Below are 12,504 nucleotides of genomic sequence, written 5' to 3'. Positions count from 1 at the left end.
GAAATGAAAGAAATTGCAAATGAAGCCAATCCATGTGACACATTGATGCCCACTCCATCTGATGGACCAGAAAGCAGAATTTCTAAATCAGAGAGGAGGACACAGACACCCCAAGGAGGAAAGAGAAGAGATGAAGAACTCTCTTTTGATACGGAAAGAAAATCTTCCCTTGAGTCACACATCAGACAAGCTGAGGAAGACAACTCAGGAAAAAAATCTGAAGAAGATGAATTTGACTATAAATTAATTGATGGATGTCCTTCAAGACAAGAAGAGATAGAAAGTGGAAACGAAGCCACGCCAGGTGATGAATTGACACCTATATGTAAACTATCTAAAACCATCGCCATAATGATCCCACTCTCAAAACTGTTTGGTAGCGAAGCCCCCTCTAGAAAAAATGATGAAATAAGGGGAAAAAAACTTCTGTCCTGTCATACAACAGTGACACCAGGACAACTTCTCCAATGAGGAAAGATCCTTCTGACTATTTAGACAAAATGGCCGAGGGTTTGCTCTTGTTTTTTAACCGTTTTCAGTGGTTTGAAGTTAAAAGTGAGATTGAAGAGGCCCTTGGTATTAAAGCAGAGCATTTATGGTCAGTTGATGAAATTAGACGAGCTTGGGAAATTGCATCAATACATGAAGATCACACCAGACAGCAGTGGGCCTGTGTGATAACGTTTGAGATTTTGAAAAGGATGTTATGATGAAGAGGCAGAAGACCCATCTGATAGCCCAGCAGATAGACCAGCCACAAGCCATAAAAAATGTAAGATTCAGTCGAGAACTGATGAGAAAGATGAGTAGGAGTTCGGTTTTCATGCCATTAAACGCAAACAAGCAGCAGATTTTTCTGACAGTTAAACAGCTCTGGACAGTGGGTTTGTGAGTTCTCCAGCCATCGGTGTAAAAATCCCACTCACCGAGCTGTTAGGTAGGAAAGCCCTTTCTGAACAATCTGAAACAGTCACATCTGCCTATAAATTAATTGATGGATGTCCTTCAAGAAAAGAAATTTAAAAAACAAAAACATACGTCATGTCATACAACGAAAACACCAAGAATGCAGAATGGGTGTATGAGATATTAAACTACGAGACTTTACTTAAGAATTATGAAGCATCTTGTCATTGTAAAACGCTTCTAGATATCAAAGACCACCATCAAGTTCCTTTTGCTGCAGCGGCCAATAACAGGTGGTGTGAGAAGGTTTATAAAGACACTTTTTAAGACTCTAATATGTCACCACAGTACTGCAAGTTAAACCAAGGCCGGTGGAAAGATTTGGAGAAAATGTGTCGTGATAAAATAAATGAAATCAGGATCCGTAATGTCCATATGTACACTGGACCAATATAAGACTCAAAATCTGCAATCCAAAGATGCAGTGCCTCAGGGAAAGCAGTGCCGGATTACTTCTATAAAGTGATTGAGGAAAATCATGACGGCACAGTGTCAGAGCCGATCTGCTCTGTGTTTTCCAATGACAAAATGAAAGTAAAACATGACATTAAGCTTGTGGGGGAGACTTACTGTAGGAACCCATGCATGACTTTCTGAGGAGGTACAAAAGGTCAGTGAAGGATCTTGAGAATAACTCTGAGCTGAACTTCTGTATGTGGGCTGTTCAGATACACAGAAATGAGATCAGGCGTGTGACATGGACAGGAAAAGACGGAGGAGAACGTTGAAGTTAGAATTAGCATCTCAGAAAAATCAGCATTGAATGTTGCTGATGATGATCTGGCGGAGTACAGTCAATCACTGAGACTTTAGTAGACACACAGTGAAGCCCCCTCCCCCGCTCCGTCTACTAATCAACAAACGAGAACACCCTAGCAACCGCCTAGCAACTACTTGGAACGTGAATTGTTTAGGCTCAATCCCAGTTCTACCCCTTAGCCCTTCAACTCGTTTTGCACAGGCACGTGAAGGGGTAGGAGTGTCCCAATTCTCTTTAGCTTAAAGGCATAAAGCTAAAGGCAACGGGTAGATACCTCATCGAATAGAGATTTTTCAAGACAACACTTGAATCCCAGGGGTAAGAAAATTTTCCAGAATACACCAGCCACAACGGCAGGATAGCTGAACTCGGAAGTGAGGAGATCCACAAATTAGTATTTTTCACCATTATTATTAATTTTTACAACAAACAAAAACATGTTTTAACATATTCATAACCGCGTTCGAGTTTTACCGTCATGTTTTAAAAAAACACTAAAATAAACCCGCTAAATTTTGCGATCTATAATTCATAATGATAACTCTTATACAGCATCCCACAACATTCTTACACCTAATGACACTCGAATCCCCTGTCAGAAAAGTCTAGTAGGGATGTGCACATCGTTGCTCGAGTATTAATATAATGATACTCAGAGGCTTTTTATTTGGGATCCATATTTTTTAAAAGTATAGATATTTTAAATATATTTAGTAATTTCTGCATGAATAAATGTTTTAGCGCTGTGTACAGAATTGTCAGTGATGCTTTGTATACAAGACTTTTTTCGTATATGAATTTTTATCAATATAGAGTCAGGACCTTGGTTCAACATCTTATCTGAGGCCGTACTCAAACTAGGTACAGTTGCCTCGCACCAGGCCAAAGCACGCTTGTCCCCCCTCCCGTCTCCCCCGACGGCCCGCACTCACACCACAATCGGGCCTGGGCATGCTTACGTCATCACTGCTGTGATATTCAGTGAGAAGCACTCTCTCACTCAGCAGCACAGTGGAGATTTCTCTAGTTATATCGTTTCAGTCGTTTGTTATGCAGTGACATGCAGTCAAATATTTCGCCAAACAGTCCTAAGGGATGCGGTGACACGCAGTCAGATATTTCGCCGAACAGATCCGCCACTTTTGGCGCTCATAAACAGTCATAAAGTCGTGCTGCAGGAATGAGGAGGTTTGCTGAAGGTGCAGCTGTCGTGCAGTGAGGGGTTTGTGTGTTTAATAAACTACGGCAGTTTGCGTTCACTGAACAGTAAGAATGATTAATAAATCCATATAAAACAGTCCCTAAAAGTCACGTCTCGCTTTCAGTCTCGGGCTTTGTCGCGTTTTGCACTCACACTACAAACGTACCGCGCCAAAGCCCAAGTGAACCGCGCTCAGGCACACCTCTTCCAACCGGGCCAGGGTCGACCAAGTGAACCATGCTTGGGCCCGATTCAGCGCACTCACACTTCTCAAACGATCCGGGAAACGGGCCTGGGCATGGTGCGGATGGCATAGTGTGAGTAGGCCCTAAAAGATGGGTAAAGTAATGTGTAGTCAAAAGAAATTTTTTTTTTTTTTTTGCATTTTATCCACTAATACCACTATCCTCCAGCTCGAAAACTCTTTGCAAAGCTCTCTAAACAACCCATAAAAGAGGCAGTTTACTCACTTAAAAATGAAAATTTAATCAATGTTTACTCTCCCTCATATGTTTCCAAACCTTTATAAGTTTCTTTCTTCTGTTGCACATGTAAGAATCAGCTCTTTGGTTTAAATCATAGAATTATTTAAAGTTTACACTTAACTTAAGTATTTGTCCAGCAAATAGAACGTTTAGTGTAAAGCAATTCTGTATTATATTATTACGTGGCCAACAATAACAATATAAAAACAGTATCTAATCATCTAATGAGCAAGGTAGCAGTATCTGAAGCTGAGGCATTAACTTGTAAAGCACACAACACACCAACACGGATCTTAAAACGAAACAAAAGTTTATTGCTACTCTATAACACAAAGTACTAATCTACGTAAAACAAACAAATGCACATACATACACACACGCACAAGCAGTTTGAGGAGAGTTTTGACTGAGTGGATTCAACTTCTAGCCTTTGCTAAGTTCTTAGCATTGCAACCTGAGAGAAACCATAAAAGCAGAGAATTTCGCTATTCTTTACTACTTAAACATAATTCACACCAGTGTCAGCAATGGATAGAAACCTTGTTTGTGCTACTTGCGTTCTGATGGAATTTTGGTTTCCTCGACTGGTCCAAAGGGAAATCCCGGCGAAGCTGATTGGTCAGCGTAGTAACTTCAGTGACGTGATGGAATTCCCTTGTCGGTGAAGAGGGGTTTCCTTAGTCGGTTGCTAGGGATACGGATGTTGGACTAGGCGGCGTTCGAAGTCCTTCCTGGGTTTCTGTAGTTACGATGAGTTTCAGAGTTTGGATGTGTTGACCCGATGGCTTGTTGTTGAGTCTTCCGGTGAGGCGATGTAACGGCCACAGCACGAGAAGAGCAACGTCCGGGCAGCGACGGCTTGACGGCTGGCAAAGATGACTGGCAAAAGACAGACGACGAAATTTCCTAGTTCAAAGTTTTATAGGCTTTGGTAGAGGCTGGGTCTACACAATACTTGTCCAATCAGAGAAGGTGCGGGGTGGAGTCACACCCCAATTCTGCCCTCTAGAAGGCCGGGTTGGCAAATTGTGTCGGTGCTGCTTTGATAGCATAGTTGTTAAAATAAAGTCTCATAACATGGACACCTTTCATAATATGGTTTCTTCTTATAAAACAATGCATTTGAAACTTTCCTAGCTTTCAATCAATACCAAACATGAAGTATTTCACAAACATTCTGTAGATTTCATTTGTCACTGAGGGCTATAACTCAATAACTATCCATAACAGTTTTGTTAAACCCATGAAACATGTACACACAAAAACCTACAGAAACATAAAGCAAACATACATTACTCAAATAAACACAGTTTTACTGTATGTCCATTTAAAGTTTGGAAGCATGTGATCGCTTCTTTGTGAGCCTAGAATGCATGTTGAAATATTTCATCAAAGTGAAGGAAGAGTAAATTATGACAATTTCAGTTTTGCGTAAAGTGTCCCTGAAAGTGCTTTGCTTCATTGAATAGTAATAACCCATTATATAATGTAAAATGTGTATGTATTGAATAGTATTAATGCATTATATCTTGTGTGTTAGTAGGAAAGCAAAAGCTGGTGTAAAATCAGCACTGCAGACGTGTGTTCATCTGACCTGTCTGTTCATGTAAGTCCATCTTTACCTTTCTTTTCTATCAATTAATATCCTGAATGAAGGAGACATTGACATAATGGTGTTTTTTTCTGTTCTTGTGCACATTGTTTTAGTCTGGTCAGAGGAGAAGATCCTTGAAGACCTCTGAGAAGTGAACTAACTCACACAAGAGCTCTGTTCTTCTGTTTTTTCTGTTCCTGAACTTTGTGTTCAAGAAACATCAAGATGTCCAGCATCAAGCAAACTGATTCTGGTTCAAAGATGGTAGATAAACCTTGCAGCTGTTTAAAATGTATAGCTGAGCAATTGTTGTTTGATAACAGGGATTGGAGAATAAAACTTAAAAATGAGATTGAAAAGGCATGTGACATTAAAACAAAGCATTTATGGTCAGATGATGAAATTAATAGAGCTTTGGAAATAAGACAGACATTTAAATCAAGACTACTAAAAGGCAAAAGGAAACGTTGGGGTCGTGTGATAACATTTCAGATCATGGAACGATTGTATTATGAATCACATAAAAGTATAGAAGAAAGTAAGGACAATAGTCCAGATCGTGTATCTGTAAAATCTCTGAGCATCAACACAAACATCCCACACTCAGAAATGTTTAGCGGTGAAGCCACACCTGGTGAAAATGGCTCAGTAAAAAACACTGAAGAAGTTGAGTCCACCTGTAAGTCATCTGATGAATGTCCATCAATACTAGTATATACATCAAGAGGAAATGAAGCCCAGCCAGGTAGCAAATTCATTGCTTCATCTGATGAAGTAGAAAACAGTAGGAGAAAATTTCCAGACCAAGAAGGAACAAATGCACATGAAGAGCTCCCTTCACAAGAAGCAAAAGAAAAAAAAACAGTTTCAAGTCGTGTAACCATCAACACAAACATCCCACACTCAGAAGTGTTTGACAGTGAAGCCACACCTGGGGAAGACGGCTCAGTCAAAAAGCCTGAAGAAGTTGAGCCCACCTGTAAGTCATCTGATGAATGTCCATCACTACTAGCACCATCTTCAAGTAAGAGAAATATTTTACACCTAGAAGGAACAGATACAGAAAAAGTGCTCGCTTCAATAGAAACAAAGAGAAAAAAAGATAGTCCTGTAACCATCTACATAAAAATCCCATTCTCAGAAATGTTTGGTAGTGAATTCATCTCAGAAACAAAATCAAATGAACTCACAATAATAAAAAATGGACCCATCTACAAATTAATTGATGGCTGTCCTTCGAGAAAGGAAATAAGGAAAAAAAAAACTTATGTCATGTCATACGACAAGGACACCAAGAATGCTGAATGGGTGTATGAGATTCTGAACTCGGAAACAGTCAAGAAAAATGCAGTTAATTTGAAATCAAAAACGTGTTTTCAAAAATGTAAAGATTATGAACAAGGTCATCTTGCTATGGCGGCCAATCACACCTGGTGTCAGGAAGCCTATAATGGCACTATGGTTTTCAGCAACTTTGTACCACAGGAACGTGGGATTAACAGAGGCATGTGGAGGTCTTTGGAGGAGGACTGTCAAAAAATTGTCAAGGAGAAAAAACAAGAGATTCGAAACATCCATGTGTACACTGGACCAATATATCTAGACAAAAAAGAGAGCAATGAGACGAAAGCAGTGCCAGATTTTTTATTTAAAGTAATTATTAAAGAGAATGAAGATGGGACAGTATCAGAGCCAGAGTGCTATCAGATTCCCAACTTTCTAAATAAGGATAAGAAAACTGGGAAACCTGTGATCAAGGACACTGATGACAAGGTCACTGAAGACAAGGACACTGAGGATGCTGAGAACCCTAAGGACCCTGATTACACTGACAGTAAGAGCCCTAAGAAAACTAGATACAAAACAAATATTGAGAAAATTGAGAATGAATCTAAACTGAATTTCAGAAGTACTGATGTTCAACAGTACTCAGATGAGAACAGGAATATGATGTGGACAGGAGAAGACAAAAATGGGGAAATGCGTAGTGTTCACATAAAAGTCAGACTAAATTATATTGATGACGTGACCAAGCAGAAAAAAAACTCTCTGGAAGCTTTTCCCCCTGAAGAGTAGAGTTTGCTTGAATCTTCTCTCATGAGTGTGTTTGGATAATCTTATCATCTGTAGCTGTAAATAGAGAGATAGAGTATCTGAGTGAGTCTGCAACTGGTCCTCCAGAGCGGTTTGTACTGTTGCGAAATTCCTAAAAGAGCAACACAGTTGTGAAGCCGTATTTTTCAATACGTCGCTCCGACTCTGTGCTTCTGGATGATGTGGTTTCCTGTCCCCGGATGATGGGCACAAGCACTGCGTTTCATGTCTGGGGGTCCAGCATGTTAATGCAGTGCTCGCGGGCAGTGTATGCCGTCACTGCGGTGGCATGTCTGTTGCACGGTTAAGATCGCGGCTTGCTCTTGCAAAAGAGCCACCCACCCCAGTTGTCTCCCGCTCTATGGTGGGCACTCAGGCAGATCTGAGGGTTACAATGGGAGTAAATCCGCTGCCCTTGGGCTTGCGGACCTCTCGCTCCTCCACATGCTCCATCCAAGCTTCAAGTGAGAAGCGATCCATCCTCAGATGGCCGTCTTCTTATTTGATGATACCGAGGCTCAGATGTCCACCGCTTGGACATCGATGGGTTATCATTGTCTGATAAAGGATGCGAACCCGCTCCCTCCCTATTAGTGGAGCAGCCAGGGAGTGCTAGTCGATTCCCCAGATTGAGAGTGCCATTGCGGGCCAGCGTGGTGCCTCTTTCTGCTGGAGTCAGCCTCGTCTCCCATCCAAGGAGTATCAGTTATCTGCCTTCCTCAGAGCCAGAGCCTACTTCCACCCTGCACGCTAGGGACCATGCGCAGGCGCTGCCCCAGCTGCAGGTGGGTGGTTCCAACCCAGGCTAGATACAAGCCCCGCACCCGACTGAGCTCCACGGATCTCAAGTTCACTGCATGTGCCCTGGGAAGGACGATGGCCACATTATTGGCCTGGCAGGTATGTGCGAAGTCGACAAAGTTCACTTTCTTGACTCCTCTATCTCCCTCTATTTCTATCACAAGCTGTGTGAGAGAAAGGAGACTGTCCTCCCACTGCTCGTGAGCCAATGGCGAAGTGCACCGATCCTGCAAGCTCCTCCAGCCCCTCCCCTCCGGAGTCTGGGTGCAAAGTGAGAGTGAACCTCTCGCCTTCATCTCTTCTGCATGACAGCGCGCCTATTCGGAGAGTGCACTCAGCTTATCCTGAACTGTCTGAGAGAGTTCGACAGAAAAATAGTGGCCCCCCTGAAATCTTTCAGAGGCCCCTGGGGCATATAGCATCTGCAGCCACTGTCACGCCGCATGTTGTTTTGACAGATGCTTCCAGGATGGGCTGGGGGCCATGTGTTGAGGGAATGCAGCTGCGGGCCTGTGGAAAGGAACCCAATTGCATTGGCATATCAATCACCTAGAGCTGTTGGCATATTTCTCACTCATCACCGTTTTTTACCGGTGCTGGATCGACAACATTTGCTGGTCAGGACGGACAGCACGGCGACAGTAATGTATAACAACTGTATGGGGGGTATCCGATCTCACTAAATGTCTCAGCTTGCTTGTCTTCTGCTCCTTTGGAGTCATACATGGCTGAAATAGCTGCGCACCATTCATATTCCGGGCAAGCTCAACCATGCAGCCATTGCACTCTCACCGCAGCCTTTACATCTAGGAGATTGGAGACTCCACCCTGAGTCTGTGCAGGTGATATGGGTGCAATTCGGGAAAGCCCGATTGATCTGTTGCTTCCCCCGAGAATGCTAATTGTCAGTGTTTTTTTCCCTGACTGAGGGCTCTCTCAGCACGAATGCACTGACACACAGCTGGCCTTGGGGAATGCGCAAATATGCATTTCCCCCAGTGAGCCTGCTCACTCAGTTACTATGAAAGGTCAGGGATGACGAGGAGCAGGTCTTGCTAGTTGCACCTCTCTGGCCCAATCGGACCTGGATATCAGTACTCTCCCTCCTCGCGACAGCCCCGGCAAATCCCTTTGAGAGAGGACCTGCTCTCTCAGGGACAGGGCACCATCTGGCACCCTTGCCCAGATCTTTGGAACCTCCATGTGTGGTCCTTGGAGGAAGACTTGGGTAACCTACTGATGTTGGTGGTTTATACCATCACTCAGCCTAGAGCCCCCTCTATGAGGCATGCCTAGTCGGGGACCTGGGGCATTTTCAGTCAGTGACTCATGCCTGGAATTCAGGCCGGCCTACTCTCACCATATAAGGACCAGGTAGTAAGCCTGCAAGCACTGCCCATGGAGGAGGCAGAAGCAGCCCTATCATTATTGTGTCCAGTTAGCGCTTGCGAATTTATGTGGACAATATTCAGAGCTTTAGATCATCTGAGCAGCTCTTTGTCTGTTATGGTGGTCTGCAGAAGGGAAGTGCTGTATCGAAACAGAGGTTGGCCCACTGGATAGTGGATGCCATCTCCCTCGCTTACCAAAGCCATCGTGAGCTGTGTCCCCCAGGAGTTCGAGCACACTCCACTCTGAGCATCACATCCTCTTGGGCACGTGCATGCGGCGCTTGTCTATCAAACATCTGTACAGCTGCGGGCTGGGTGACACTTAATACATTTGCAAGATTTTATAATCTGCGAGTGGAGCCGGTTTCCTCAAGGGTATTAGGAAACCTTTGGTGATTGAGTAAACACTAGTAAAGGTGTTATAACACACTTACTGCGCCATTCTCCCTAACATGGAGATACGTGCACTTTATTCGATCTGTCAGTAAAGTTACCCGCTTGGCAAACCCTGCAGAGATTCCTCCGAGATCCCCAGCATCTGACTCAGCAGAGAAGTCAGGCGCTGGCCCGTTACGTTGTTGGTATGCCTGATGGTGAGCCCGCATTCTGGGTATAGGTGCCTGCTATGTGCAATCCCCTATGCTTATTCTGTTATGATGCAGTCCCCTTACACAGGCTGACCCGTGTTTTTCTTCACTGATAACCATCTTACTCTCATATGTGTACTTCCCCTTCTCAGGGCTAGTCCGTCTGACTTTTTGCCACCAGGTCTCCCCCACTGGGGCAGCAGGTGGCCTCCACAGCATCCTCCCTATCAGGACTGCATGCTTTCCCAACCTAATGTTGTATTAATTTGTAGAATGAACAGGATTCATTGCGACTCCTAAAAAGCATATCTAAATCGGTAAAGCTTTTGTTGAAGTGGGATAATTAGGGCCAGGGAACACATTGGAAGACTGCGCCTCTGGTGATGCAGGTGAGCTCACACTCTCTCTGCTTGGCATAACCTCTTATCAGAGGAGAGGTAGTGTTCAATCATTGTGGCATTTTCCATACATTTTCCCATAGTGGAAGTTTTTCCACATAGCATTGAAGTTCCCCTCCCGAAGGCGAATGCTCCGGTTACTAAAGTAACCCTCATTCCTAGAGGGGGGAATGGAAATGCTATGTTTCTTTGCCACAATGATTACCCCTTAGCTGTTGAGTGTGAAAGTCTCTTCAGTTAGAAAAGAATGCTCTGCTTTAAACGCACTGCGCTCTTATTGCCAAATTGATTGCAACGAGCTTCAGCTATGCAAGCTGACGCTGCCAACTCATTGGCATTTAATTGGCCCGTTTACATACTCTTTCAGATGACTGGCTTTCTGACGAAATGCCCATAGTGGAAGTTTTCCACATGGCATTTCCGTTTCCTTCCTTGAGGAAAGAGTTACTTTACTACTCAGAGCATTCTCTGCCCTTTTATTATGGTTCTGCTTTTCCTTGTAAATTAGCTGTGACCGTCTACACTGTATAAAGTGCTGTGGAAATAAAGCTGACTTGACTAAATAAACTCTTGTACTTCTTTGTTTTTGTGGAGAATGTCTTGAATTGAAGATACTGCTGGCTGTGATTAAAGCTCATTCAAATGTATTATTTTAATGGAGTCTTATTTTAAAATACATAATTCATGAAGCCCTATTTAAGTAAGTCCCAGGTGCAAAGGGAAAAAAAACTACCAAATGTATTCATTGGCATCCCAGCAGAAAGATTAATGTCTAAACATCATCAAATTGACATTAAGCATGAAGACAAAAATGCAGATTTAATGTTAAAACCATTTGACATCCACACATTGATGTCTTTATGATCTATTAAATAACACAAAAGTAGCTTAGCTATTATGATACTAGAAAAGTTATCTAAAAAGCTTCAATTCTAAATTTACACTGTATTTTGTGTCCCTACAATGCATGTAAATGGAAACTGATTATTAAATGAGAAAACAGTGGGTGTGGCTTGTTTTTTTGTACTGTGAGCTGATTGGCTGTTGTAAAGTAGGCATTTCATTCAGAAAGATGGTAAAAAGAGTTTAGGGAGACGACTCCTGGGGCACGTTCTTCGTATGTGGATTACTCAATTAGTTGGATTTGGTTATTGACGATTTGACACAATCCAGAATCATTTCGTTCTTCAAAACTCATCCTAAAGTTGTTGTCATAGCAACAGGTCTGGTAGCTCAAACCTTCTCAGGAGCAGGCTCATTTCATATAAACAGGATTAGATCAGGTCTTTTGAAGCAATAATAACACATGTTAACGCATGCGATTAATTTGGAAAAATTGAAGTTTGAAAGTTTGAAATTTAAAGGAAAGTTTCAGTATAAAACAATTAATGTTGCATTACCAGGCTATCCAGAGTTTCCTCCAACGTTTCATCTAATTTTTTATGTTTCATTTTTAATCTTTCGACTTTTGTTTTAATGGAATTTGATACCGCATGGCGAACAGAAAGAATCCGTTCTTTTAGGGTAATCAAAAAATGCTGTTTACATGGTAGACTCTTAAAAAGAGTATTATCTTAATCATATTAAAATCTGAGTATTGGTGTCCATGTAAATGTATCAGTGAAAGTGCCAGATGATGTCGTGAGCTGTTCTTCTGTTTCAGCATGCGCCCTTAAATGTGTCATTAGTTTGACATGTTTCCCCCTTACACGTGTCCTCGTGAAATACAGTCATACTTTAGAGTGCTTAGTTTAAGCACATTTGATGAACGCGATCATGCGTGTTGAATCTGAAGGCAGTTGCTTCGGCTGCCCTGTCCTGCATGCATTGTGTGTGTGTGTGTGTGTGTGAGCGCAAACCAATGACTGTAAAAAATATGGACGACGCGACAGCCCTTTTCCCCATTGAACGCCTTGAGGGCAAAACGCCTGCTTGACGGGCACAAACTGTCGCAAAAGACTGCTGAAATTGGAGCCAGACATGCGCAGAAGGATTGTCTGATGGAGCCAGAGGAGGAGCCGCGAAAATGAGCGGAGTCGAGCTTCCAATCAAACGCTTTATGTAAAATCAACCACGCCCCCCAAACTTCTCAGCATGCGTTTGCTGTCATATCAACACTAATGGATGTAATAACGTTAACAAATATGAGTGTTTTATATATTCAATCGCGCCAGCTCCAGGCCGCAGCGCATAACTTACTCGCGGCGTCGCGGGCTGATTCCGGCTC

At 42.8% G+C, this 12,504-nt stretch overlaps 1 long non-coding RNA gene across 7 annotated transcripts in view; it reads left to right on the top strand.

Annotated features, from left to right (window-relative positions):
* The window catches only part of LOC141381096 (uncharacterized), a 49,528-nt gene extending 38,246 nt beyond the window's left edge, over positions 1-11,282 (top strand). For 2 of the 7 annotated variants that reach the window (XR_012400706.1, XR_012400707.1), the window contains 2 exons: positions 4,956-5,018; positions 5,120-11,280. This is a non-coding gene — a long non-coding RNA (uncharacterized lncRNA). Of the gene's footprint in view, positions 1-4,952; positions 5,019-5,119 lie in introns of all 7 variants that reach the window. The other 5 variants (XR_012400711.1, XR_012400710.1, XR_012400709.1 and 2 more) reach the window with 3 other exon arrangements.
* The last annotated feature ends 1,222 nt before the right edge of the window (positions 11,283-12,504 follow it).

The sequence above is a fragment of the Danio rerio genome, chromosome 3, assembly GCF_049306965.1.
Source record: "Danio rerio strain Tuebingen ecotype United States chromosome 3, GRCz12tu, whole genome shotgun sequence".
Classification (NCBI taxonomy): Eukaryota; Metazoa; Chordata; class Actinopteri; order Cypriniformes; family Danionidae; genus Danio; species Danio rerio.
This window is presented reverse-complemented; position numbering and strand designations above follow the sequence as displayed.